Below are 24,739 nucleotides of genomic sequence, written 5' to 3' on the forward strand. Positions count from 1 at the left end.
TCTTGAATAATTCTAATTGGACAAAGTGATATACCATAATTGTTAATTAGCTTTGGTTTCCCAAATCATGCAGGTGGTAGGGGAAACAACATTTGAATTTCCAAATTAGAAATTATAACTCCAATGTCAAAATTAAGTAAAAAGATGTGAGAGTTAAAGACATTTTCATACATTCATATTCTCAAATATTTACCTATCATTCCCCCCCAACCCTCGCCATGTTCCTTAAAAACTTCTGGAGAATGTGCACTTCCCAGATGAGAAAGTAACTCAAGAAAGAGAATATGTGGGATCTAGGAAGCAGATGATCCAGTGGAACAGAAAGATGTTATAAGGCCCAGAAGATCATGAGGTAGATTTTGGATAACGATACTTAGATATGTAAAACATCTCTGTAAGATAAATCAAGAATTATCTTAAAAATGGGAAAAATATAAACTGGCACATGACAGATGAAGAATTACTGATAACCAATTCAATTAACCTATGAAATGATGCTCAAGTTCATTTGCTATTATAAAATGGTTTTAATGGTGTGTACTCTAATTTAAACCATTGTATTGACTGTAATCGTACGCTTTTGTTGAACTGAATAACTTCTAAATTTCTGTCTTCATGTAGCATTTGGTAATTTTTATATTTTCATTGGTTAATTTAGCATAAGATCTTTAGATCATAAATGATTTCTTTGATATTATTTTCATCATATTTTTCCCAACATATGATTTAAAAATCTCACCTAAATCTATGTGACATTTGCTTAATATATCATTTTTAGAAAAGTGAATTTTAGGCTATAACACCTGTGAATATGCACTTAAAATACCATCTCACATTTTACTAAGTCTCCCATGGCATAAGCTAAAATTTAGATTGGCAAACCTATCATTAAAACAGCACCCTTATGTTGTGTTTACAAATTTACATTATGTCAATTAAAGCTGCCAAGTAGGGCCTCTCTTGCTGCTTAGAGGAATACTAATTTTTCCTTCTAAAAATAATTTTATTATAAATTGAATACAAAGCATTATATAATACAAATAATACAGCAAATTATTTGTAGACTATGCCTAAGATGTAAGAACTAAAAATACAATGAGCACTCACCGGTCAGCCACCTTACAAAGTAAAATGTAACATTTAAAGCTCCATTTGTGCCCCTTTACCAATCCCATCCCTCTCCCACAAACCTTAGACAACTACTCTGCAGAACTTTAGATTCATTCTTCACTTGTAGATAAAAATCCCAGCTTACCACTTCCTAGATCATTTTGTTTTCACTTGAGACATCAACTGTGTTTGTAGGGGTTGGGGAAACAGTGGAATGAGAGATACAGAACTGGGGAGCCAGAGACCAGGTGTTGCAGTTGCCAGGACCTCCTAGAACTCCATTCTCATCCTTGCTGTCCACAAGACTCTGTGCCTGCTTCTTCATAATCCTTCTTAAAGGTGGCTAGGTCCTCCCAATACTCAGAGAAGTTCCCGTCCCCAATCCCTTGCCCATAAACCAGTGTCAAATGCACACTTGGCATACATCAGGTCAAACTTGTGGCTGAGGTGGGCCCAGGCCCACCTGTGGTATTGCTTACTACCAGGCTGTGGCTTATCATGCAGACTATCTGCTGCATTTTGGCTAGGTTGCCACCAGGCACCACTGTTGGGGGCTGGTAGTCAACACTACCCTTGAAACCTGTGTAATATCAGTCCACAAATTGGATGCTACATTTGATCTTGATAGCGTCAATGGCTGCATTCACACCCTTGGGCACCACTTCTCCACAATACAGCATGAAGCAGTCCATGTACTTACCATGGTGAAGGTCACATTTGACCATCTGATTGGAGCGTTCAAAGCAGGCAATGGTGATCTCTGCCACTGAGAGCTGCTTGAGGTAGGCCTTCTCAGCTGAGACAGGTGAATAGGTTACCAGGGGAAAGTGGATATAGGGGCAGGGCACTGGATTTGTCTGGAACTCCGTGAGGTCCACATCAAGGTACCATGAAGATGCAGTGAGGCAATGAGGGAGGACATCTGACTGATGAGCCTGTTGAGGTCCGGGTAGGTAGGGTGCTTAATGACCAGGTTGCAGCAGCAGACATCATAGATGGCATTGTTGTCTACTATAAAGGTACAATCTAAGTGCTCTGGGGTGGTGTGGGTGGTCAAGAGGGAGTTATGGGATTCTACAACCACTGTGGGCACTTGGAGGGCTGGGTGGATAGCAAACTCCAACTTAAACTTCTTGCCATAGTCAACAGAGAGCCACACCATCAGTAGGGCGGTAAAGCCCGAGCCAGTGCCACTCCCAAAACTAAGATCAGGAAGCCCTGAAGTCTGGTGCAATGGTCTCTCAGTTTTCAGATTCGCTCCAGCACCAGATGGATAATCTCCTTTCCAACAGTGTAGTGGTCACAGGCATAGTGGTTAGCAGCATCTTTCTTGCCAAATATCAGCTGCTCAGGGTGGAAGAGCTGCTCATAAATGGCAGTTCTTTCCCCATCTATGACAGCAGGATCCAGGTTCACAGAGACGGTCCAGTACATGTGCTTGCCAGTCCAGTTTCATGGAAGAAGGTGTTGAAGGGGTCATTGCTGCTCCCTAGGGTCTTATTTCTGGGAAACAAGATCTTCAAACAAGATCTTGGAAAAAAGATCTTCAGCCAGAGCCTTTTTCTTTATCTATCTCATATTATAATAAGATTTTTGTGAGAAAGACATTAAATAATATCTCAATTATAATTATTATAGAGCCAATTACATGCTACTTGCTCCATACGTGCTAGCTAGTAATAATGACAGTGTTAGTAATGGTATTAGAATTATACCAAGAAGAGAAAAAATAGAATTAGTCACATATTTTCCTTCCCTAAGGTATTCAGAAATAATTCTTGATTTATTGATTCAGTGTTTCAAGTCTCTAATTTTCTCTGCCTTTCTTTTGTTTGGGGTCACATTATCAATGGTTTCCATAAGAGCTCCATTGCCATCACAAATCTTGAGTGTTAGGTCACATTGTTTATTAATAGAATATTAAGAAAGAAATTCAAATTACTGATTCTTATTAATGATTCCCGCTGATAGAATCCAAATGCACACACACAAACACACAGAAAATAAGATAACTATTATGAGAAGGTGAATTTCTTCTTTTTTTTTTTTTTTTTTTTTTTTGAGAAGGTGAACAGTGAACATTTGACAGCAGAGTTTAGTAGGAGACAAGCATAGCCATGACTCAGGCTAGACAGGAACAGTAGCATGAGCATAACAGAAGGGCCAGAAAGGGCAAGGTTGGCAATAGGAAGGGTCAAAAATAGTTTAAAAATAAACATCCTGATAAATGTGTCGAGCATGTTGTCACATTGATATGAAAGCGAAATTAATGAAAAAAAATTCTCATGTTTTCAGGTACAGAGAATGCTAGGATCATGCCACTATGATTAATGGTAGAATGGGAGAAGTTAGAATTTGAGTGGATATGGAGAAAGAACTGACCCAGCTCCTGAGTGCCAACTCTTTGAAGATGCGCTGAAGTCCAAATTTCTATATGAGGAAAGTCATTGAAAATTTGAGTGTTTTACCTTAGATTTCAGTTTAGACAGAGGATGTGCTGATATTGGATGACAGCTAGAGTCTGATGTGTAGCATCATAATCTATACAATTAGTTCTTTCAGAGCAGATCTGAGATCAGCAGTGATGGAGCATCAAACAAAAGGTCTAGAATTTAGTGCATATATTTAACCTAACTTATTTACCTATTAATTCACTTAAGAAATACTGCTGAAACCTGGCATTTAATACACTTCTCCTTTGTATCCGGAATATAGCTGTGGACAAGACTGCCTCGAATTGAGATCATATATAACTTAATGCTTATCACCAAAGATCAATGATTAATAAAGTAATTACAGTGCAGTCTTGATTATCAGCATGATTTGGAAGTGTATAACAGGGTGTCTAACAACATATCATTCAGATTTTAAATTGCTGAATCTGAACTCAAGGCAGAACCTCATACTTAGATAAACACAGTTAACTTTAGGGTAGGTTCTTATCAGTGGACACTCAGATATCCAGAGCTCTCTCCAACTGCATAGATATCAGGCCTGTAGACTAATTTCAAATTCCACTGGAAAACTAATAACCCAGGTCTAAGTACATATCACTCAAGACTTCACTGATGTTAACCTTTAAAAGATAGCCATTAGTAATTAAGATTGTATAGAACTAGTAAAAGAAGGGATTAGCACAACCACAGGTGACTGGGATGCATCAACAGAATTCTGTGTTTTACAAGAATAAAATGTAGAAATCAAGCCTCTAGTGGTGAGATCTATATGAGCTGTCGGGCTCTGAATTTTCACAAGTGACCTAAATTCACAATTAATTCTAACTTGCAAGTTGTACCAAGCAAAAATCAGAAGGGGGCAGAAGTGAGCTATCTGGGTCAGAGAAGCCATCCAATTTGAAAAGTGGCCAAAGAAGAGGATTACCATGCATTACATTATATGGAAAATGCAACGTGTCTTTCCACATCAAAGTCATAGACCCAGATCACCTCTGACCACGTAGGAGTTATTTGTCTCTGAATGTTTCTTCTCAGTTTTCTTGCCAGGATCTTTTCTCTCTACATAACTTTTGTATATTTGTTTGCAGGGTTCTGGCCTTCATCTACTTTATTCTTGCTTTCCATATTTGCCATTTTTTAAATTTTAACCTCTATCCTCTCTTCCACTGCCACAGTAATAATTACCACCAATATGCTGAGAAAGCATCCACTAGCATATGAGGCAGCCTTAATGCCAATTAGAAAGTTACACTGCCTTTCTGCAGATGGATTTCAGGTAGCTACCCCTGTTTTCACTTAAAAAGGCTTCCTTTTATTTAGGCTGATGTAACCTCTATTAGGGTTAGTAACCTCTTAATCAAACCAATAAATGTTTTTAGCCTTATTTCTCATCCCTTTAGCAAAGCGATGTACTGAAAACCATTTAAACCCCCCCCCCCAAAAAAACAGTGTTTTATGATAGGAATTCACAAATACGCATACCTAACCACTATTCCAATACAGAGACTCCACAACTATCTTCCAACCAGACATTTATACCAGAACATGTGGCAGACATGTCAAAAAACAAATTTATCACTTTTCACCAAAAATGTATGTCTTCTATATTTGCTTTTGTGCTTTAATCACGATTACTTATACCCCATCGGCTAAGGTAGAATGCAGTTATTCACTATTTCCTATTAATTTTAGATCATAAATGACACCTCAATCTGGAAATCCAATAGCCTCCTTGCTTCATTCATGTCTTAAGACTTCAGAGATGTTGGCCTTAGTTAAGGTATAACCATCTGGTTTTGCTAATCTCTTCCATAGACCAGGCTACATTTTCTCTCCCAATTTCTTCACACATGATTTAGTCCTTAAGTCATTGTTCAGCCCCATTCTTACAAGAAAATGAACACTCTGCATGATATAGCCTTCTTTACTATATCCAGAGACCACTTTCCAAAATACTTTGTCTTGCAATATTTGAAAACATCACCCTCATTTTCCTCAGAATGCTCTTTTATATTTCTGTTCAAGAAGGGTTCTGTCCTCCTGTTTTTTTTATTATTTCCTCTCAGTCATTGTGTGTGTGTGTGTGTGTGTGTGTGTGTGTGTGTGTGTGTGTGTGTGTGTATTGAGGGGGGTTCAGCTTCCTTGGGCTATAAGTAAATATTCATATTCAGGAGGGTTCAGTCTCAACCTTCCTACTTTTCTCTCTATGTTGTAGGTTCTGTGATCATGTTCATGATTTCCACTGCTGTCTATATGCTACAGACTCCCCAAATTTCTATCTAAATCTACATATCTGACATTGTCACTTACAAGTTTCCCAAGTACCTAAAAATACATGTCATCAGAATTTAATGTAGCATTTTCTTCCTTAACCATAAGATTTCTCAGGTTGTATGCACGTCTGTTAGCTCCACAACCATCCCCTACTTACACAAGTGTAAATGCTGGAAGTCATTCATGATTTTTTCCTCTACTTCTCCTTCTTTCATCCATCACAAAAGTTAGTCCCATCCCTTCATTTATCTCCCCAAATAAAAAGAATACTATTATTTTCCCCATCATCATTTTTCCCAATAAAATACTATTATTTTCCCCTATTTTGGTTAAATTCCCTGGTATTACACTTAACCTGTATTTTTATACCATTTTTTGCATCAAATTTAGAAATAAATATTTTACTTACAAATCAGAAAGTAAAAGAATTCTTTCTCAGATCACATTTTTCTGAAACTATAAATAAAGAAATAAACTTTATTAACATGAGAGGATACCTTTAAATTTCCTCTCCTTTAAAAAAGGAAATTTGAATCATGAAAAGGAGAAGGATAGCATGATCTATGAGAGTTCAACAACTCAGGGTGCCTGTGCAGGAAGACAAGCTTAGCAAGGCAGAGGCACTGATGCCCACCCAGGAGGTGAACTCTATCCAACCTCATGAAGATCAACACATTGAAATATTTTAAAAATATAAGGAGCCAGTCCATGCTGAGAAAAAGTTGAAAGAGGGATACTTTGGCTTATGAAAAAATTCTATAGTCCCTTATTTTGATTTTCAAAACATATGGTGGTTTTCATTTTCATGAACCAGCACATAGTTCATGGCTGGTATGTGGTGGGTTCTAAAGACTAAGAATTGATGGTGGAGGAGTGGCACAGAAATCGTTTAATGAATTTACCTACCGATGATTACCTGGGCTAGACAGATTATATGTCAGCCTTGTAACTGGTTCAACAATGACTTTGAGCATGAAGTTACCTGACATTTAATAATCAGAGTCTTTTTTTTGTTTGTTTGTTTTTTGAGACAGGGTCTTGCTTTATCAACAAGGTTGGAGTGTGGTGGCCTTATAATAGCTCATTGCAACCTCAAACTCCTGGGCTCAACTGATCCTCCTGCCTCAGCTTCCAGAGCAGCTGGGACTATAGGTATGCACCATCACACCCAGAGATTTTTTTTCTCCTTTTTTGTAGAGGTAGTTTCTTGCTCTTGCTCAGGCTGGTCCTGAATTCCTGGCTTCAAACAATCCCCCAACCTGCGCCTCCCAAAGTGCTAAGATTATAGGCATGAGCTGCTGCTTCCACCTCTGTTTGTTTGTAATACTCCATTAGTCAGACAGCCAAAACCAGGTTGAGTAAACGCTTAAACCAAGTGCAAATCATCTATCTATATGTTTTCCATAAACAATGTTGTCTTGCCTCTGGGAGAGTTTCAGGACTTTAAGTTGCACAAAATATATTACTAATATATTATTTTATCCCTATCTTGGCCAAGAGTTAGTCAGATGGAGCTATGGTAACATATAGCCACCACAGATCAGCTCAATGTTAACTCTATTTTACAACCTCTTCTTTCCCTAAAAATTGAAGTTGAATTGCACTTTAATGTTTTCCAGGTGTAAGAGCCACAGTACTGGTCAGGGTGTACGGATAAGCCCCTCTTTGATTCCTGATGGGAAATATTGCCACAATAGAGTCAAAGGTAAGCAGCTTGATACATGTTACTTTCATCTGTATAATACAATTTTAACCCTTCCAGAGGTACTTTCAACAATTAACAAGCTGTTCTTTCTGCCAGAAGGCTGGGCTCTGCGATTGCTGAAGTCAGGTCCTTAGCCATATAGCTTCCAGTAGAGTTTGTCCAATGAGACCCAGTAGAATGAGACAGGAGATTAGGAGAGGGTGATATTGGGGCCTGTAGTCCCTAGCTCCACCCCTGAGGAGACATAGCTCCTGAAAGGACATAGCGCCTCTTTACCAGCTTGCTGTATACAGTTTTGTTTCCATGATACGTGACTTTTCCCTCCCTTTTTCCCCCTTTAGTCTTAAGGTTGGGGATGATTGCTGACCACAGTTACTAACTCTAGGGGAATAACCACCCTTACTGCTTTTCTTAAACTCTGCTCTCTTTTATGAATATTAGAAAAGATTCTTGTACAAAAGTACAATTGACTTCTGTTTTTGAAACAGCTATACGTCAGGTTTTTCAACCTCTGTTCCCCTTGTTTAGGACACTCTTCTCCATGCTGTCCTGCTGTAAGTCCCCCAAACTGAACTCCCATTTGTACTTTTCCTTTAGAAAATACCTCCTCTAGAAGCATATCCTGTCCCCAATAATTGGATGGTCTTTCCTATCCCTGTGGCCACACAACATGTTATACATCCACCGCAATATATATCCTCATTGTGATATATTACTTTTGTTTGAATTCCCCATTAAACTGTAGCTCAATTAGAAGAAATATGTCTTACATATTTATTATTTTAAGAGCTTATTTCTGTGTCTAAACCATGGCAGACACTCAATATTTATGGAATTGAATAGGTGTATAAAGGATAAACAAAAGTGTAGAAGACATTTAAGGAACATGGCTTTAATACAGAGAACATTTAGAGACTGACATATAGAAATGTATTCTTTTAAGCACTGGGGATACATAAATTTGAAGCAATAATGCTTTCTTCATGCTCTCCATTAGTCCATTAGTATGGACTAATGTGTTCGTCATATTGCAGCATATGTCTTAAACTTAGGTTTTCTTCTATTTTCATTTGATTTTCTCTGTAGTTGATTGCCTTTATAGCTTGAATTACCACCTACAAGCTCTTCTCTACTATTAAGAGCTTAATGCATACTTTGAATCAATTACATGTCCCCATTTGGGGGAACTTTCATTAAAGCAGTAGTTTGGTCTCATTTTTGCCCAAAGTAGCAGTATCCTATATGACTGATGATTAAGGTAAAACAACTAGATTTGCATTGCCTTGTTTTCAGTCTGCTTACTCAAAGAAGGAATATATTCTCATTTATTGTTAGCCATTTGATAAGTTTAGAAGATTAGGTCCACATGAAGGAAGTTTATAAACTCCAAAAACTGCCAAAAAATTGAGGCTATGTGGGCTTATTTTTTGAATTCCTTATTTGGAAGACCACCATAGCTACACAATTAGACTATATTCTTGAACTTTGTTTTGCCAGTGAAAAGGACGGTATTTTATAGCCAACCATCTGACTCTTACTTCAATTGGTTCCAAATTTAGCAGGAAAGATAGAGTTTATTTATTTAGACACCCAAAAACTCCAAGAATTTTCACAATTATATCTCCAGCCCAGATATCTCCTCTGAGATTTATACCCACACATACAACTCATACAATTGAGAACTCAATAATTCCATTCAGATATCTCAAAGAATCATCAAATTCAACATTTTAAAATAAGCTTCATTTCAAAATATTAGGGGTACAAGTTTTCTTGTTACATGGATGAATTGTATAATGCTAAAGTCAGGGCTTTTAGCATGCCTATCACCAGAATAGGGTACATGTACCAAATAGGTAAGTTTCTATCCTTCACCCACTCCCACTCTCCCCTCTTCTTAGTTTCCAATGTCCTTTATACCACTTTATGATCATGTCTACCCATTATTTAGCTCCCACTTATTAGTGAGAACATTTGGTGTTTGTTTTTCCATTCCTGAGATACTTCACTTGGGGTAACGGTCTCCAGTTCCAGCCAAATTGCAGCAAATGACATTATTTCATTCCTTTTTATGGCAGAGTAGTACTACATAGGGTGTGTGTGTGTGTGTGTGTGTGTGTGTGATATTTTCTTTATCCACTCATCAATCGATGGACACTTACATGGATTCCACATCTTTGCAATTACAAAATGTGCTGCAATAATCATTCAAGTACAGGTGGTGTCTTTTGAAACTACAGACCAATATCCCTTATGAACACAAAATCCTCAACAAAATACAAGGAAACCAAATTCAACAGCATAACAGAAAGATAACCCACCATTATCCAGTGGGTTTCATCCCAGGATGCAAGGATGGTTCAACATATGCAAATAAATAAATGTGATTCACCACATAGACGGAAGTAAAAACAAAGACCATAAGATCACCTTAATAGATGCAGAAAAAGCATTTGATGAAATCCAGCACCCCTTCATGTAAAAACCCTAAGCAAACCAAACTCAACATTTTAAAATATTTGTTTCTTTATTTCTCATAGTGTATTCATACATGAAAACAGTTTTTAAAAAGTTGTTCAACTGAATATTTGACATTGAAGAAAAGAACCCAATAATTAATGACTGGCTTAATTGGAGTCAGTGTTCCTTCTAGTTCTCTTTTCACTACACTGGCATATTCTGAATTATAGGTGGCAAAGTTAACATTATGGTCTGATTTTCTTTTTTAATTTTGGTAATCTTAACAGATCAAAACAGGTCTTTGTATGATTTAAAATATTCTTTTTTGGTTTTATTCTTCTTTATCTCTTCTACTGTACCTCTCAGCCCTCCCACATTACAGTGTAATTTCAATCATATCTATCTTTCTGTTCCTGGAAAAACCATGAACTCTGTCATGTATGAGACTTTGCATCTGTTTCTGTTTTTCCCTCCTACATCTGTGCCTAACTTCTATGCTTAACTTTTATTCTCTCACAGGGGTCCTCAAACTTTTTAAACAGGGGGCCAGTTTACTGTCCCTCAGACCATTGGAGGGCCATCAAGAGAGTGTGGTGCACATTCCACACATGCGCACTGTGGGCCTGGGACGAGTCAGCTACTAGCAGGACAGGCAGTGGCAGAAAAAACACCTGGCGGGCCCGATAAATGTCCTCGGTGGGCCGCATGTGGTCCCCGGGCGGCCGTAGTTTGAGGACCCCTGCAATAGTTAGCATATTTTCTGTATTTCTTTTAGATCTTCATTTATCCTTGAGCCTTGGATAAAACTCTCTCCCATCCTTCTATATTTCTACTAAACTCTTTTTAAATTTCTTGATGCACTATTTTTATCAAATGTAATTTTTCTATTTCTTAATCTGCATTCCTCTTCAAGATTATTGATAGGCACATGCCTTTTTCAATACTGTATTCACAGGTTTGAAGATCTATCATATATAAGGGCCTCCTGTGAGTAAAAAGTGACCAAATAATAATAAAGCCTCTTAAATTATCAGACATAAAGATAACCAATTATAAAGATAACCAACTATAACATTTAAAAGTTGGAATCAAGAGACCTGAAATTTACTCTCCCTCTAACTTGCTTTTATTTATATTTTAGCAATTTATTTGCTTATCTTAAAAATGAAGATCATTTATCTTGCCTCAGAAAAAGAATTAATGGGTAAATGAAATAAATGTCCACACACTGGTGTAATTGCAGGAGCGACAAAATATTCTCTTTACTATCAATATATTTTATTTTATTTTATTTTTTTTTATCAATATATTTTAAAGAGCATACTAACGTTAAGGTTTTTACATGAGGAAACTTAGACCTTTGAGTAGTCTAGAAAACACTATTTAAAACTTAGTAAAAAGGTTATGATGCCTTCCTAGACAGAAGGCTACCAAGTTAAAATATTATAAACGGAAAAAGAAAATAAGATGCAGTGAATTGTGAAATGGTTATCCAGAGGAACTGTCAAATGTTAGACAATTTGATTTTATTGACATATAAAAAATATTGGAAAAGTTTAATCAATTGATTTTTGAATGGGTATCCAAAATTACAAAAAATAAATATAAGTAAATATTCTTTACCAGCCATATGAGTATCCTGGTCACTTATTTTCTCATATAGCAGAAATAATATATTCATAATAGGAACTACAATAATGTAGCTAGAAAATTCCATGGGATCAGCCATTTATTTTGCTTCAATCTCATGTTCACTGAATCCATTGAATTTCTAATTGGGTCCTAAAGTCACTAAATAATGAAGCAGATGTTCTCCAGGTTGAATATATGAAAAGCAATATATCAAGCAAAATTAATCTCAAAAGTCCCAAATACCCTTCTGGATTACAGATCAACCTGATTATTGCTAAGTGAACTATTAAACTTGAGTCTATGACTTCCCTCCTGCTGTCTCTCAAAGAACCTGCTTGAGCAGGCGACAGCCTGAAAATTAACAGAAATAATATCTGGCCTTGTAATATGTTTCAATAGGTAAGCTTATAGTCTAGCTCATATTTTAATTCCTTATCATTAAAAAGTAAAAACATGACATTCAACTGAAATATTCTGTATTTTTAGGCTTCAAATAAAAATAAAATAAAGCCCACAGGAAACATAAACTTAGATGATATAATGCACAAGTCCTTCACAGTAGAAATAGAAAAGATGTTACACTGTAGATTCATTAGACCATTTCTGCATTTTAGAATATAGTTATATCCACAAACACCATTTATTTTATTTCTAATATTCTTTAGTGGAAATTGTAGAATGCTGCTTGTAATTTTACAGGATTTTTAGTTTTCTAATTTGTAGTTTTATAACTAAAATACTTTCATAATGAAGTAATATATATTTCTGTGTTTGAATTCGAATAAAGTATTTCATGATAGCTAGAAGCTGAAAGAACAGGTAATAGAAATAAATTATACTAATCTTAGAAAGTAAATATATTGTAAATGTTCATATGCAATCATTTTTGGTACTGGTATTTTATAGAATATAAGCAAAATGCAATGTTAAGAGAAGTTTCCAGTATGAACTGAATTTCAAAAAAAGACATTTTATATAGCTTTTTCTTTGTATTTTTGAATGTTTTAAATTTAAAACTATAATAAGATAATGTCTCTGCTTATCCAAGTAACATTTTGCCACATTTCCCATACTCTTGTAGTCTGGGACATAACCCATGGTTTCTTTTGAGCCACTAAAAATGGGATTTCTATTAGCAGATTACAATTGCTCCATAAATAAATCACTTTATGAGGTAAGACATTTGTGAAAATCTGTCGGTATCTCAGTATGGAGCCTACAATGCATAATATAGTCAGTAAAGGAAAGACTCCATGAGGTGGGAAGGGGCTCACTTTGCCCACGTTTCTACAAGTCAAAGTACAAAGAGAGTGAAGTAAAATGTTGTTTTGAGAGAAGTGCAAACTCTTTCTATTCTTTCAAAACCATGCTTATGTCATATAATTGTCCTGATAATACAGCTGCTGTGAAGTATGTGATCTTGATTAATATTAGTGGGTTTTTTCTTAGGGCAATTTTTATACTAGATTCTTCCACCCTTATAATATCTGCTATCATTCTTTTTTTTTTCCAGTCCATGCTCATAAAAGTGTGATGACAGTGATGAGAGATTTATATTTTAAAGTCCGTTTGACATGAGAATGCAAAGGGAAAGCAGAAGTATGCTAGTGTATTTCACGTGAGACATAAAGCTGAAAGATTCAAATTCTCTTGCTATATAAGATCAAAACTGCAAACTCTGATTTCTGAAATATTTGAATACAGGAATGTTTCATTTTACATATCAAAGAGATTATTATTAACTAATATTATTACCTAAGAGATTAATTCACAAAGAATGCATTCAGACTAAAGGACAGTGTCCAGGAGAAGGTTGTCATTTGAATGAAAAAAAGACACGTTGGCACTTTTACCAGCATTGCTGAAAAAGCCCTACTACTTAGGATGGATGTTAAATCCAGATATCTTCTTTTGAAAGGAGTTGGAAAGTTACCAGTAACTTCTTTTTCACTTTCAAAATTAATCTAATGTGCAATTAAAAATCATAGAGGTTTGTTTGCAATATAATGCATATATGCTTTGCAAAGTAACTTAGTATCAGTTCCCTACTCCAAATTTTCTAGTAACATGCCAATGTCTCCAGACCTCCTCCTCCACATCTTAGATCATATACGAACTGGCTCTACTTCATCTATCTACTCAAATTCTTTGTCACACACATTTCCCAATTTGCCTCTAGTCATTTTGGACTCTTCAGCTTTATCTGTACATCACATGCTTGTTTTCCCTGTCTGAGTACAACACCCTCCATTCCTCTTGCTTCTTGAAATCTCTGACCAGCCATCTGAGCTGTTGTTCCCCTTGTCTGTGCTCCTTTATATACTCTTATGCATTTTCATCCTTTATTTACTTTTCTCCTTCTGACCCAGATTATAAATTTCTTGACAGCCAAATTATACATGTTTGTACTTGACTTCCTCAGGAATTAGCATAGTGCTAGTGCCTAATATGGAGCACATGCTCAAAAAACAATTAACTGATTAATAAAATGCATTTACCTTCTATCTCCATACCCAAGTCCCTTATCCGTGCTGTAGAATCACATAACCACCCATAGGAACCCATTGCCAAAAAAGACCATCATACATCTGTCTCTTTCAACTTATTTAACTCCTGAATAGATAAACATATAAAAACTCAAAATAATACTAATATAAATACTAACACTAATACAATATCCTAAAAGAAACAACTAACATTAATACAATCTGACATGCATTGAGTGCTTAATATGTGCTAAATAATGTATAAGTACTAAATAGTATATAACAGATAGATGTATTCTATGAATTTCATCAAATTTAATTTCAATTATTATTTCAACAAATAATCTATCATGGAGATACGAATATCATATTTAGTTAATAGGGAGGAAATGACTAACTTGCCCAAGGTAATACAGCTTGCGCTGTGTGCATCAGAGAGTTAATCAGAGTAGTCTGTTTGACTTGAAAGCACATTATAATTTTTGAGTAGTATGTTACATAGACTCTATAAAGCATTCTATATTTGGACAATGCAAATATTATCCTACAAATAGTAATTATTTTATTGTCAATTTTATCTTATATTGTTCTCCGGCTGGATTATTTATTCAAAGCTTTAGTCTCGATTCCATGAGACAGAGCACACACTCTCTTTCATGCCCTCAACATGTTTAGGTTAGATGTGCTCACATAACAGTCATCAAATATGTATAGAATACAAGTGGCTCTAAAAGGCAACAATAACATAGACACCAGCCTGGGGCTAAAAGATATAAGACTGTATAGCAATGAACATTAATTATTTGTTATGTTATTATGAGCCTTGATTATCTAATTAATGAAAATGTTAAAATACAAATTTAGACTGAATATCTAAGCAGATATAAAATAATGCATGTTTTGTTACATGAAGTTCTCTGTAATAATTTAAAAAATTGAAATTTGTATATAAAAGATATGATTTTCATCACTATCTTTGCCTTGAATTTCATTATATTTTTGCCTGAAACTTTGAGGCTACCTGTTTTAATGATTACTTATGGGACTACACCATTTATAAAATAAGGATAATAATATATTTCTTCATTGAAGGTAAGAATATGGTAATAAATATGCATTCTTTCTAGTTTACATCTATGTTTATATTGTCTTTCTGTGCCTAGAAGTCTAGACACATTCTCTTACTCACACTTTGTTAAAAATAAAGTTTTCCCCTGTGATGTTAGCAGGTCCAACTCTTTAACCTCAGATTTAACCAAAATGTTAGAAAATAGCAAATATTTCTAGTTTGTGTAAACTAAAGTGTAAAGGTCAAAAAATTAAACCTACGAACATGATCATAGGAATGAAAGTTCATGAAATTTTTGGATCTCTTTTACTGTTGCTTTGAAACCAAGATTGAAGGTATTAGCAATATCAATATATCACACCACTCATCAATCTGTATGACTCTCAGCTGATAGTATATTTTGCATATATCACTGAAGCATAGCACCAGGATAATGTGGTCTTTCATGGGCCATTTGCATGGAAAATCTGATTAATCTTATACTTTAATGGTTCAGAATAGAGAATGACTATGAAAAATACTGCTTAAATGTTGAAAACTTCTTTAAAATTAATTTTCCCTTTATTTAACAATGGTTTCACATCCTTTAAAAAAAAGTAATGTTTGTAACACTTAAAAAATTAAAATCAAAAGTCACTCAGTACTGATTGTAGAAAAAGGTTAATCTTACAAAACAAACAACCCATTCCAAAATATACATCTGTATAATTCTGTTAACTTTAATTTTAAAATAACATATTTGCTTTATAATTTACTCTATCATCCAGCAAAATATAAAAAAGTAAAAGGTTTTATTTGAATCGCATGCAGGAAAAGAAACACAAAGGCAATAAAAAGATTAAGAGCAAATTAGCTGCTTGTGACATGAAAAATGTGTTAAAAATGGAATGTTATTGTAAAAGTTTAAAAATAAAGAAAAACCTCACCACACAATGTGAAAATGGTATTTTGACTAAATATTTCATAAACCATTTGTAGAAACTATAATAATTAAATATAAATGTTGTAATATTAGGACAATAATAAATATCTTAGGTTTAAAGAATTATATAGCATTAAATCACGTGCTAAGATTCATTATTACTTCACCTGTAAGGAAATTGTGTTCATGTTGCAGAGATCATCCAGTTTGTTAGAGATATATATTAACATTAGGAATATAACAGAAAATGTCATTAATTATCAACAGTTCCATGTGTTGGAAATTGAAGGTATCACAGAGGGTAAAACTGTGATACATTGAATAATACTCTACCAGAGATGTCAACATTCTAATCCCTGGAACCATTAAATATGTTATCACACATGGCAAAAGAAACTTTGTGGATACAACATTAAGGGCTTTTAAATGGCGACATTGTTCTGGATTATCTTGTGGGCCCAATTTAATCACAGGGGTCCTTATAAGGAGGCTAGAAGGTCGTAGATACAGAAGGTATTGTCATAACAAAAGATGCTATGCTTCTGGCTTTGAAAATGGAGAAACAGGATATGAACCAAGGAATACAGATTTCTTATATAAGCTAGAAGAGTCAAGGAAACTAATTTTCTACTGGAACCTACAGGAGGAACATAGCCCTTTCTGACCCATTTTAGGGCTTCTGACCTCCAGAATTGTAATAGAATAAATGTGGTCTGTTTTAGGCCACTAAATTTGTGAGAATTTGTTACAGAAGCAACGGGAAACAGGTACATCTTCCTTCTGTTAATGACTATACCTATCTTCTAATTGCAAACGCTTAAATGCACTTCAGTTATATTACTGATTTAAGTTTCCTTTTCGAAATTAGTTTTCTAGAAAGCATGACCTCAATTAGAATTTGTTTGAGTAAATCAAATATAACATGGGATTTTGGAGCTGGATCACTTACTTATCAGCCTACTCACAGTGAGGACTCCATCACCAGTGGCAGCATCTGTCATGAAGTAATGGTGTGATCATTCCAAAGCACACATGAACTTGGATTAAATACAGTGAAAAGAATTTAACTTGCAGCGAAAATAGCCTGGACTGTTATGAAGTTTGGGGGTGGTGATAGGGTTACTAATTAGGAAGCCAGTGGAATTGTATGGCCCTTACTGAGTTCCACTGATGCAATGGGAAAAAATGAAAGCTAAAGATGTTTAATCAGTAGAAGGCCAATATGAACTTCAAAGGGCTTTCTTGGCACTTTGCCCTATTAGGACTCATTCCCTTAGAGAAAGGGGAGAATATCTGAATATTAGAACCTGCTTTAATTGTAATTGCAAAAATTTGAGAAGGCTAGGCATTAATTCTTTCTTAAATGTTTAGTAGAATTCCCTGGTAAAGCCATCTGGTCCTGGCCTTTCTTTTGTTTGAAAATGCTATGGTCTGAATGTTTGGGTCCCCCTCACCCAGATTTGTAAGTTGAAATTCTAATCCACAAAGGAGGTGGGCCTTTTTGGGAGGTTATTTGGTCATTAGGGGGAAATCCTCATGAATAGGATTCTTACCATTGTAAAACAGACCCAAAGGAGCTCATTGACCCTTTCCACCATGGGAGGGCACAGCAAGAAGACATCCTCTATGAAATAGTAAGCAGGCACCAAATATCCTAGACTTGGATTTATCAGCCTCCATCACTATGAGAAATAAATTTCTGTTGTGTATTAGTTTCCCAGATTATGCTACTTTTTTTATAGCAGCTGGAACAGACTGAGATGGGAGGTTTTTGATTACTGATTCAGTTTTCTTGTTAGTGATATGTTCAGATTTTCCATTTCTTCATTATTCAGTCTTGATAGGTTATATGTATCTGGGAATGAATCCATTTCTTCTACATTATCCAGTTTGCTACAGTATATTTGCTTACAGTATTCTCTTATGATCATTTTTATTTCTGTGGCATTAGTTGAAAATTCTATTTCATTTATGATTTTATTAATTTGGCTCTCCTGTCTTTTTTTCCTAGTCTAGTCAATGGTTTATCAATTATGTTTTAACTCTAACAAATAAATAAATAAACAACTTTTGGTTTTATTGATATTTTTATTGTTTTGCCAGTTTTCATTTTATTTATTTTTACTCTAATCTTTATTATTTTCTTCCTTTTGCTAGTGTTGAGCTTACTTTGTTCTTCCTTTTTTAGATCCTTAAAGTGTAAAATTAGACTGCATATTTGAGATTTTTCTTCTTTTCAACATTTTGAAACCCAGATCCCTCTAAATGCTTAGAACATGCAGAAATGATCTGATGTTTGAGGCTAGCACTGCTCTTTGGCTGAAGGTGATAAAAGGACTCTGTTTTGAAGGCCAAGCATGAACATGTCTTTCTCGAGATTTATCCCCGTAGAATCAATAAGAAGGGGAAAAGTTACAACATAGCCAAAATAGGTAAGTGCTAAGTGTATTAACAGGGAAAAGAAGTAACTGTCTACAGAAGCTGCAGAATCTAGCCAAGCTGTACAGGAGCAATGCCGATAGCATGTGACTGGACTCTGAGGTTACTAGATCAAGAGGAGGTAGCAGAACATATGGGACAGTGTGTGGGTATGAGTATTCTTCCTCAGTATAGGATTTAACACCCTGACAAGGGCCTTTGGGGTTGTACTAACACAATGCTACTTAGCTCTGGAAACTTAGAGAAAATGATGAACTCATAAGTGAAACAGATAGACCATAATTTCCATGCAATATTCTGAGAAAGGAGATAAATATCTCAAAGATATTGGCGTGCTAGAATAGCTATACTAGATAAGGCTAGAAAAGTCATCTGCAGATTATGTTCTATATTAGGGCCATGATGACATCCTATTTAGTAAAGCAATAAAGAATGCTCTGGTGGGAGAGACATCAGCATCACTGAGCTCAATATTGGGCACCTTCTATAAGCCAAAGTTAATGGTGGGAGATGCTGCTATAAAACTGGACTTTTTTTATAGCAAGAGAGAATAATAGTATCTCAAGTGATATACTCTAGATGGAAGTACTTAACTATCAGAAATAAGGAGGGCATAGTTATCATAATAAATGGTAAAGTCAAAGTGGCAGTCAGGGATGCATGACTCACAGAGAGCCATGAAGATATAATATAACATCTCCAGAGAGTAGTTGGGAAGCCAGGAGGGTATTGTTCAATATAATCAATCAAATGAAATAAAAAATGGATAAAGAGGCAGATAAGGATAGTTACTCTAATAAAAACTCACAATCATTTTCCCTGTTTTCAGACTGAAAATGTTTAAAGACCTGTAAATCTTTGATTGATGTTGACATAGTGCCCCAAGAGGAAGGACCCTGCAATAGTACAAATGTGCATGGTGATGTTTCTTTCCCTCATTACTTGCTCAACGATAATTACAACTCTATATTTAGTCAACTACTTACTTGCGAACAGAGCATACCCAGACATAGGATCCAACTTGACATTGATTCCCATGGCCTCAATGTGATTTCATGTCCTCTAATATAGATGAGAAGACATGAGGATCAGGTAATTAATGAAGATGTGGCTCATTTGCAACTCCCAGTGGGCTCACTTGGCACAAAAACTCAAAATGTATAACTGAAATGGACATATTGATAATTATAAAAAAAAAAAAACTCATTGTTTGGCCTGGGAAAAAAGAGTCATTACAGTGGATATTACCAAGAATAAGCTTTTACCATAGATTCCCTGCTCAAGATAAGCAAGCAAAAGTTATTTCTTGTCTCATGGAAAACAATTCTCCATGAATCTCTTATCTTTTTTCATGCCCATTCATTAGTAAACCATGTGATCAGATTTGTTTACATTCCAGAGGCTAGAGAATGTCTCCCTCTCCTCCCAGAGATTTGTTTACATTATAGAAAATTAAGAATAATATTTCCATCTGGAGGGGAGGCTATAAATTTTGTTGAAATTTTCACCCTTAGTATCTCATAATGTGACTGTATTTGGTAATAGGACCTTTAAAGAAATGACTGAACTAAAATGTGGTTGTTAGGGTAGGTCCTATTTCAATCTTTTGTTCTTATCAGAAGAGGAAATTTGGAGACAAAGAGAGATACCAGGAACATATGTGCACAAAGAGACAACAATGTGATGAGGTAGTAAGATGGCAGCCATCTACAAGTCACAGAGAGTGGCCTTTAAAGAAACCAAACCTGCAGACACCTTGATCTTGGAATTCTAGCCTCCAGAACTGTGATAAAATAAATTTCATTTGTTGAAGCCAAGCAATCTGTGACATTTAATTATAGCATCCTTAAAAAACTAATATAGAAAGTTTGCATGGGCTCTTATTGACCAAATTGATACAACTCTTACTGCCCCTGACTTAATATATTCTCTAGAGAGAATCCCTGGTTACTCAGTAACATTGGATATCTTCCACCCTTAAAGACACCAGAATTAATCTTAACTAGAATTGTCACACATTCCAATATTGGTTTGCCTTTCCTGCCAACAAGACCTTAGCCAACACTATTAACATAAGTGTTATATTTATTTTATCCACCAATATAGAATCTCTCGTAACATTCCCCAATGTACATAATCCCTCTTAACATAAAAGACCAAAGGACTTATTTTACAGCAAAAAGGGCATAGAAGTGGACACACAATACTGGGATATACTGGACCAAGCACATTTAGCATCATCCAAAGCATGTTTTTGATGAAATGAGAAAATGATCTTTTGAAGGTGCATTGAGTTGTTCTTCTGGGGATAATATCATGAGAGGATGTAATGCTATCCTGCAGGACACAGAATATACCTTAAATTAATGCTCAAGATATGATGCTTTTTACCTAGGAAATAAGAACCAAGGGATGGAGTAGGGGTGTCCCCACTGATCATCATTTTCAGCAATCCATTTCAGGGAATTCATATTTCATATCAGTACAACACTGAGCTCTTCAGATTTAGAGATTCCAGTCCTAGATAAGGAATGTTTCTATTGGATAAAGCAAGTGTCCAGCTAAACTTTAAGCTGCTATTTGATCACTTCAAGAAAGAAAAAAGTTACCATCTGTATTAGCCAGGGTTCTCCAGAGAAACAGAACCAACAGGGTATATAATATATATATATAGAGAGATATAGATATGTAAGACTTGATTTATAATGTGAACTGGCTTATGCAAATGTAAAGCCAAGAAGTGCCACAAAATGCTGTCTGCAAAGCTGGAGACCTGGGAAAGCTAATGGTATAATTCAGGCTGAGTCCAAAGGCTTGAGAACCAGAAGAGCCAATGGTATGACTCTCAGTCCAAGGCTGAAGATCCGAGAACAGCTCTGATGCCCAACAGAAAGAGAAAGTAAATTTTCCAGCTCTAGAAAAGAGAGTCCATTTGTTCTTCTTCTTCTTCTTCTTCTTTTTTTTTCCGTCTTTTTGTTCTTTTTAGACCCTCAACAGATTAGATGATGCCTGCCCACATTGGTGAGGGTATATCTATTTTTATTCAATGCTGATTAAAATGCTAATCTCTTCTGGAAACATTTTCACAGATATACCCCAAAATTACGTTTCAACAGCTATCTGGGTATCCTCATCCCTATCAAATTAAAACATAAAATTAACCATTACACTGTCTTAGCAGATAGGCTGCTGTTACACAATAGGGTCAGGGAAAAAATTGGCATTCAGGTGACATACTATATATCTTTTAAAATTCCTTTACCTTATTTTCATGGTAAATGGGCAAGAGGCTTAGCTATAAAACAGGGATTCTGAAAACTCCAAAATCAGGTTCTAGGTCATCCCATCAGAGAAGTCATCTAACCCAGCAGAAATGCTAGCCAATGGTGATGGGATTTTAGAATGAATAATACAACAATATTAATGTGAAATTGAGATCAGGTTCAGAGGCAGGTGTTATAGTAACCCTTCCCTTTTAAGTTTATTCAGTAAAAGAGACTGGCCATAATACTGGAGGAGATGTTTCCAGAACTTCCTGTACAAAGCAAAGGGATCCATGAGTCACAAAATGTGTTTTGAAATCAATGCATTGGTGTACAACACAATACTTCCCATTGGGATAGAGATATTCATTTCCCTAGCTGTTGTGAGAGAGAGCTGCTGCTATCACTTAGCTGAGTCTCTGTCCAGACATGACATTGTCTTCAGCAGAAGCCAGCTATTTCACTCAAAATCATACTCTCATTTCAGAGGCCACCAGCATCCAAAGACTGATCCACACAGTCTGTGAAGACCTAGAAGGGCTATTTCTTCAGGCAAGGGTAACTATGAAAGGCTATACCAGATCTACGACTCCCTATGCTATCAGTTTAGATCTTTGTTGCAATACTTCACAGTTCCACTCTTCTCTCTGCTTAGTCCTCCCTCTTTGCTGTCCCACACAGGTTGATTAAGAGAATAATTCCCAATAAACTTCCTGCATATACTTCTCAGTCTCTGGACATTCTCTAAGGAACCTGACCTAAAACAAATAAGGGAAAAATGTGAAAGCCATGAGATATCTTGTTAGACTATCCAACAATGTTTATTAGCTAACTCTGATGTATGTTCTCTATTTCACTACTCCTAATAATGACCTGTATTAGAGACTTCTGTTTTGAAGTACTTAAGCTTTTCTGAATTAGCCATTAGTATGACAAGTTCTGCCATAGAATCCACCGCTTTTCTGAACAAATTACTTATCCTTTGATAGCAGCAGCCTGCAGAATTGAAGTGTAAGACTGGCAAACCAATTTTTCAAATGAATTTACAGAGATTTCAGCCAAAAGTAAGATAGAGATGGAAAGTATATGGTTCACACAAGAGAGAAATAGATTTTTCTGCTTTGACTAATTACAAGAACTTGAGATGATAAAAGAGCTGATAACAACTATATCTGTTATTTTTAGGCAAATGTCTTTATGTCTCATCTATGTTATCAGAATATTCAGAGTATTTCAATAGTTGTTAAAAATCTATTTATAAAAATATTGATAATGTTTCCTCCATCCTACCTATATTCCAAAATCTAACAATATATGATATGATTCTCATAGATATAGTTTATTTTTTATTATAGACATTATTTTATCCCTCCTTTTGTGATTCCTTTATATCCATTTTCCTTACATGTTTACTGATTTTTTATATTTATTTTTCTGATTTTTATTTATTTTCATGTTAACTACTTCGGATATATATTTAGTAGTTTATAATTATAAGTTTATAATATCCTTCTTTTCATGGTCGAGCTTATAGAATCACTCTAAACCTCTTAGCAAAGAAGGCAAGGATTTTTATTATTGAGACACGGCATTTTATTTAACAGTGATGACTTAGCGCCCTGAATTTTTCTTGATAACTTCACAGATCAACACAATAATAAGGTTCTAAATTTTTGCTCACTTAGACCACCCACTCGAATTTTTTCTTCACTGGCCTTTAAATTCGTATCTATTTTTCAAGTACAGCTTCTCTCTAAGAACTTACTGATACATCTAACTTTCATAATTTATAATACATAAGTTTGAAATAAATCCTCTTTTCAACTTCTTTGTAGCAATGTGTTTATCATTATGCATTTTTATTCTCTTTAGTTTTTTGTTTATTAAAAATACAAAAGAAAAAATAGAGCAGATATTGAAAGGTATATTGGTAAATTGTTTATATTTATAACTTTTATCACTTCATTTTTTTTTTTTTTTTGAGACAGAGTCTCGCTTTGTTGTCCAGGCTAGAGTGAGTGTCGTGGCGTCAGCCTAGCTCACAGCAACCTCAAACTCCTGGGCTCGAGCGATCCTTCTGCCTCAGCCTCCCAAGTAGCTGGGACTACAGGCATGAGCCACCATGCCCGGCTAATTTTTTATATATATATCAGTTGGCCAATTAATTTCTTTCTATTTATAGTAGAGACGGGGTCTCGCTCTTACTCAGGCTGGTTTTGAACTCCTGACCTTGAGCAATCCGCCCGCCTCGGCCTCCCAAGAGCTAGGATTACAGGCGTGAGCCACCGCGCCCGGCCTATCACTTCATTTTTAATACCTCTTTATCCAAATGTTTGAGACCTATCACATTTCATTGTCTATTTGCTCCTTTGCTTTAAAATGTAATCTTAATAAATATTACCTTTCATTTCCATTAATTTGGGGATTCTTCTTTATCATATGTTATTTTAGATTTTAAAATCTATTTTGTTGAGTTTATGTGTTCAGTTTCACAGTTTTGTCCATATTATCAAGAGTTTCAACATAATCATGAATTTGAAATTTGAGTAACCTTGAACAGCTGATTAGTATAAATAAATTTTCTCTTCTGTAAAATGTGATGACAATAATTATGCTTAAATCTTACTGTGAGAATGAACTATGGGTCTATTTTATGCCCACCACCAGAATCAGGGAATGATAACCTCTTACTGTTTATTCATTCATGCATTTGTTTAACAGAATATAAATTTATTTAGTACCTATTAAGTTTTACACACTCTCCTTGGCATTGAGAATACATTATTGGAAGTATTTCTCAAAGAAATAGCCTCTACTTCCCAAGATGTCAGAATATTTTGGAAAGAGACAACAAACAGACACAATACAGCTTGATACCTGGTAATATAGGTGTGTATTTATTTGCCATGATAAAAACTAAAAG

At 35.3% G+C, this 24,739-nt stretch overlaps 1 pseudogene; it reads right to left on the reverse strand.

Moving 5' to 3' along the window:
* Positions 1-1,394: 1,394 nt before the first annotated feature.
* Positions 1,395-19,591, reverse strand: LOC105863956 (tubulin alpha-1 chain-like; annotated as a pseudogene).
* Between the last annotated feature and the right edge of the window lie 5,148 nt (positions 19,592-24,739).

This window comes from Microcebus murinus, chromosome 2, assembly GCF_040939455.1.
Source record: "Microcebus murinus isolate Inina chromosome 2, M.murinus_Inina_mat1.0, whole genome shotgun sequence".
Taxonomy (NCBI): Eukaryota; Metazoa; Chordata; class Mammalia; order Primates; family Cheirogaleidae; genus Microcebus; species Microcebus murinus.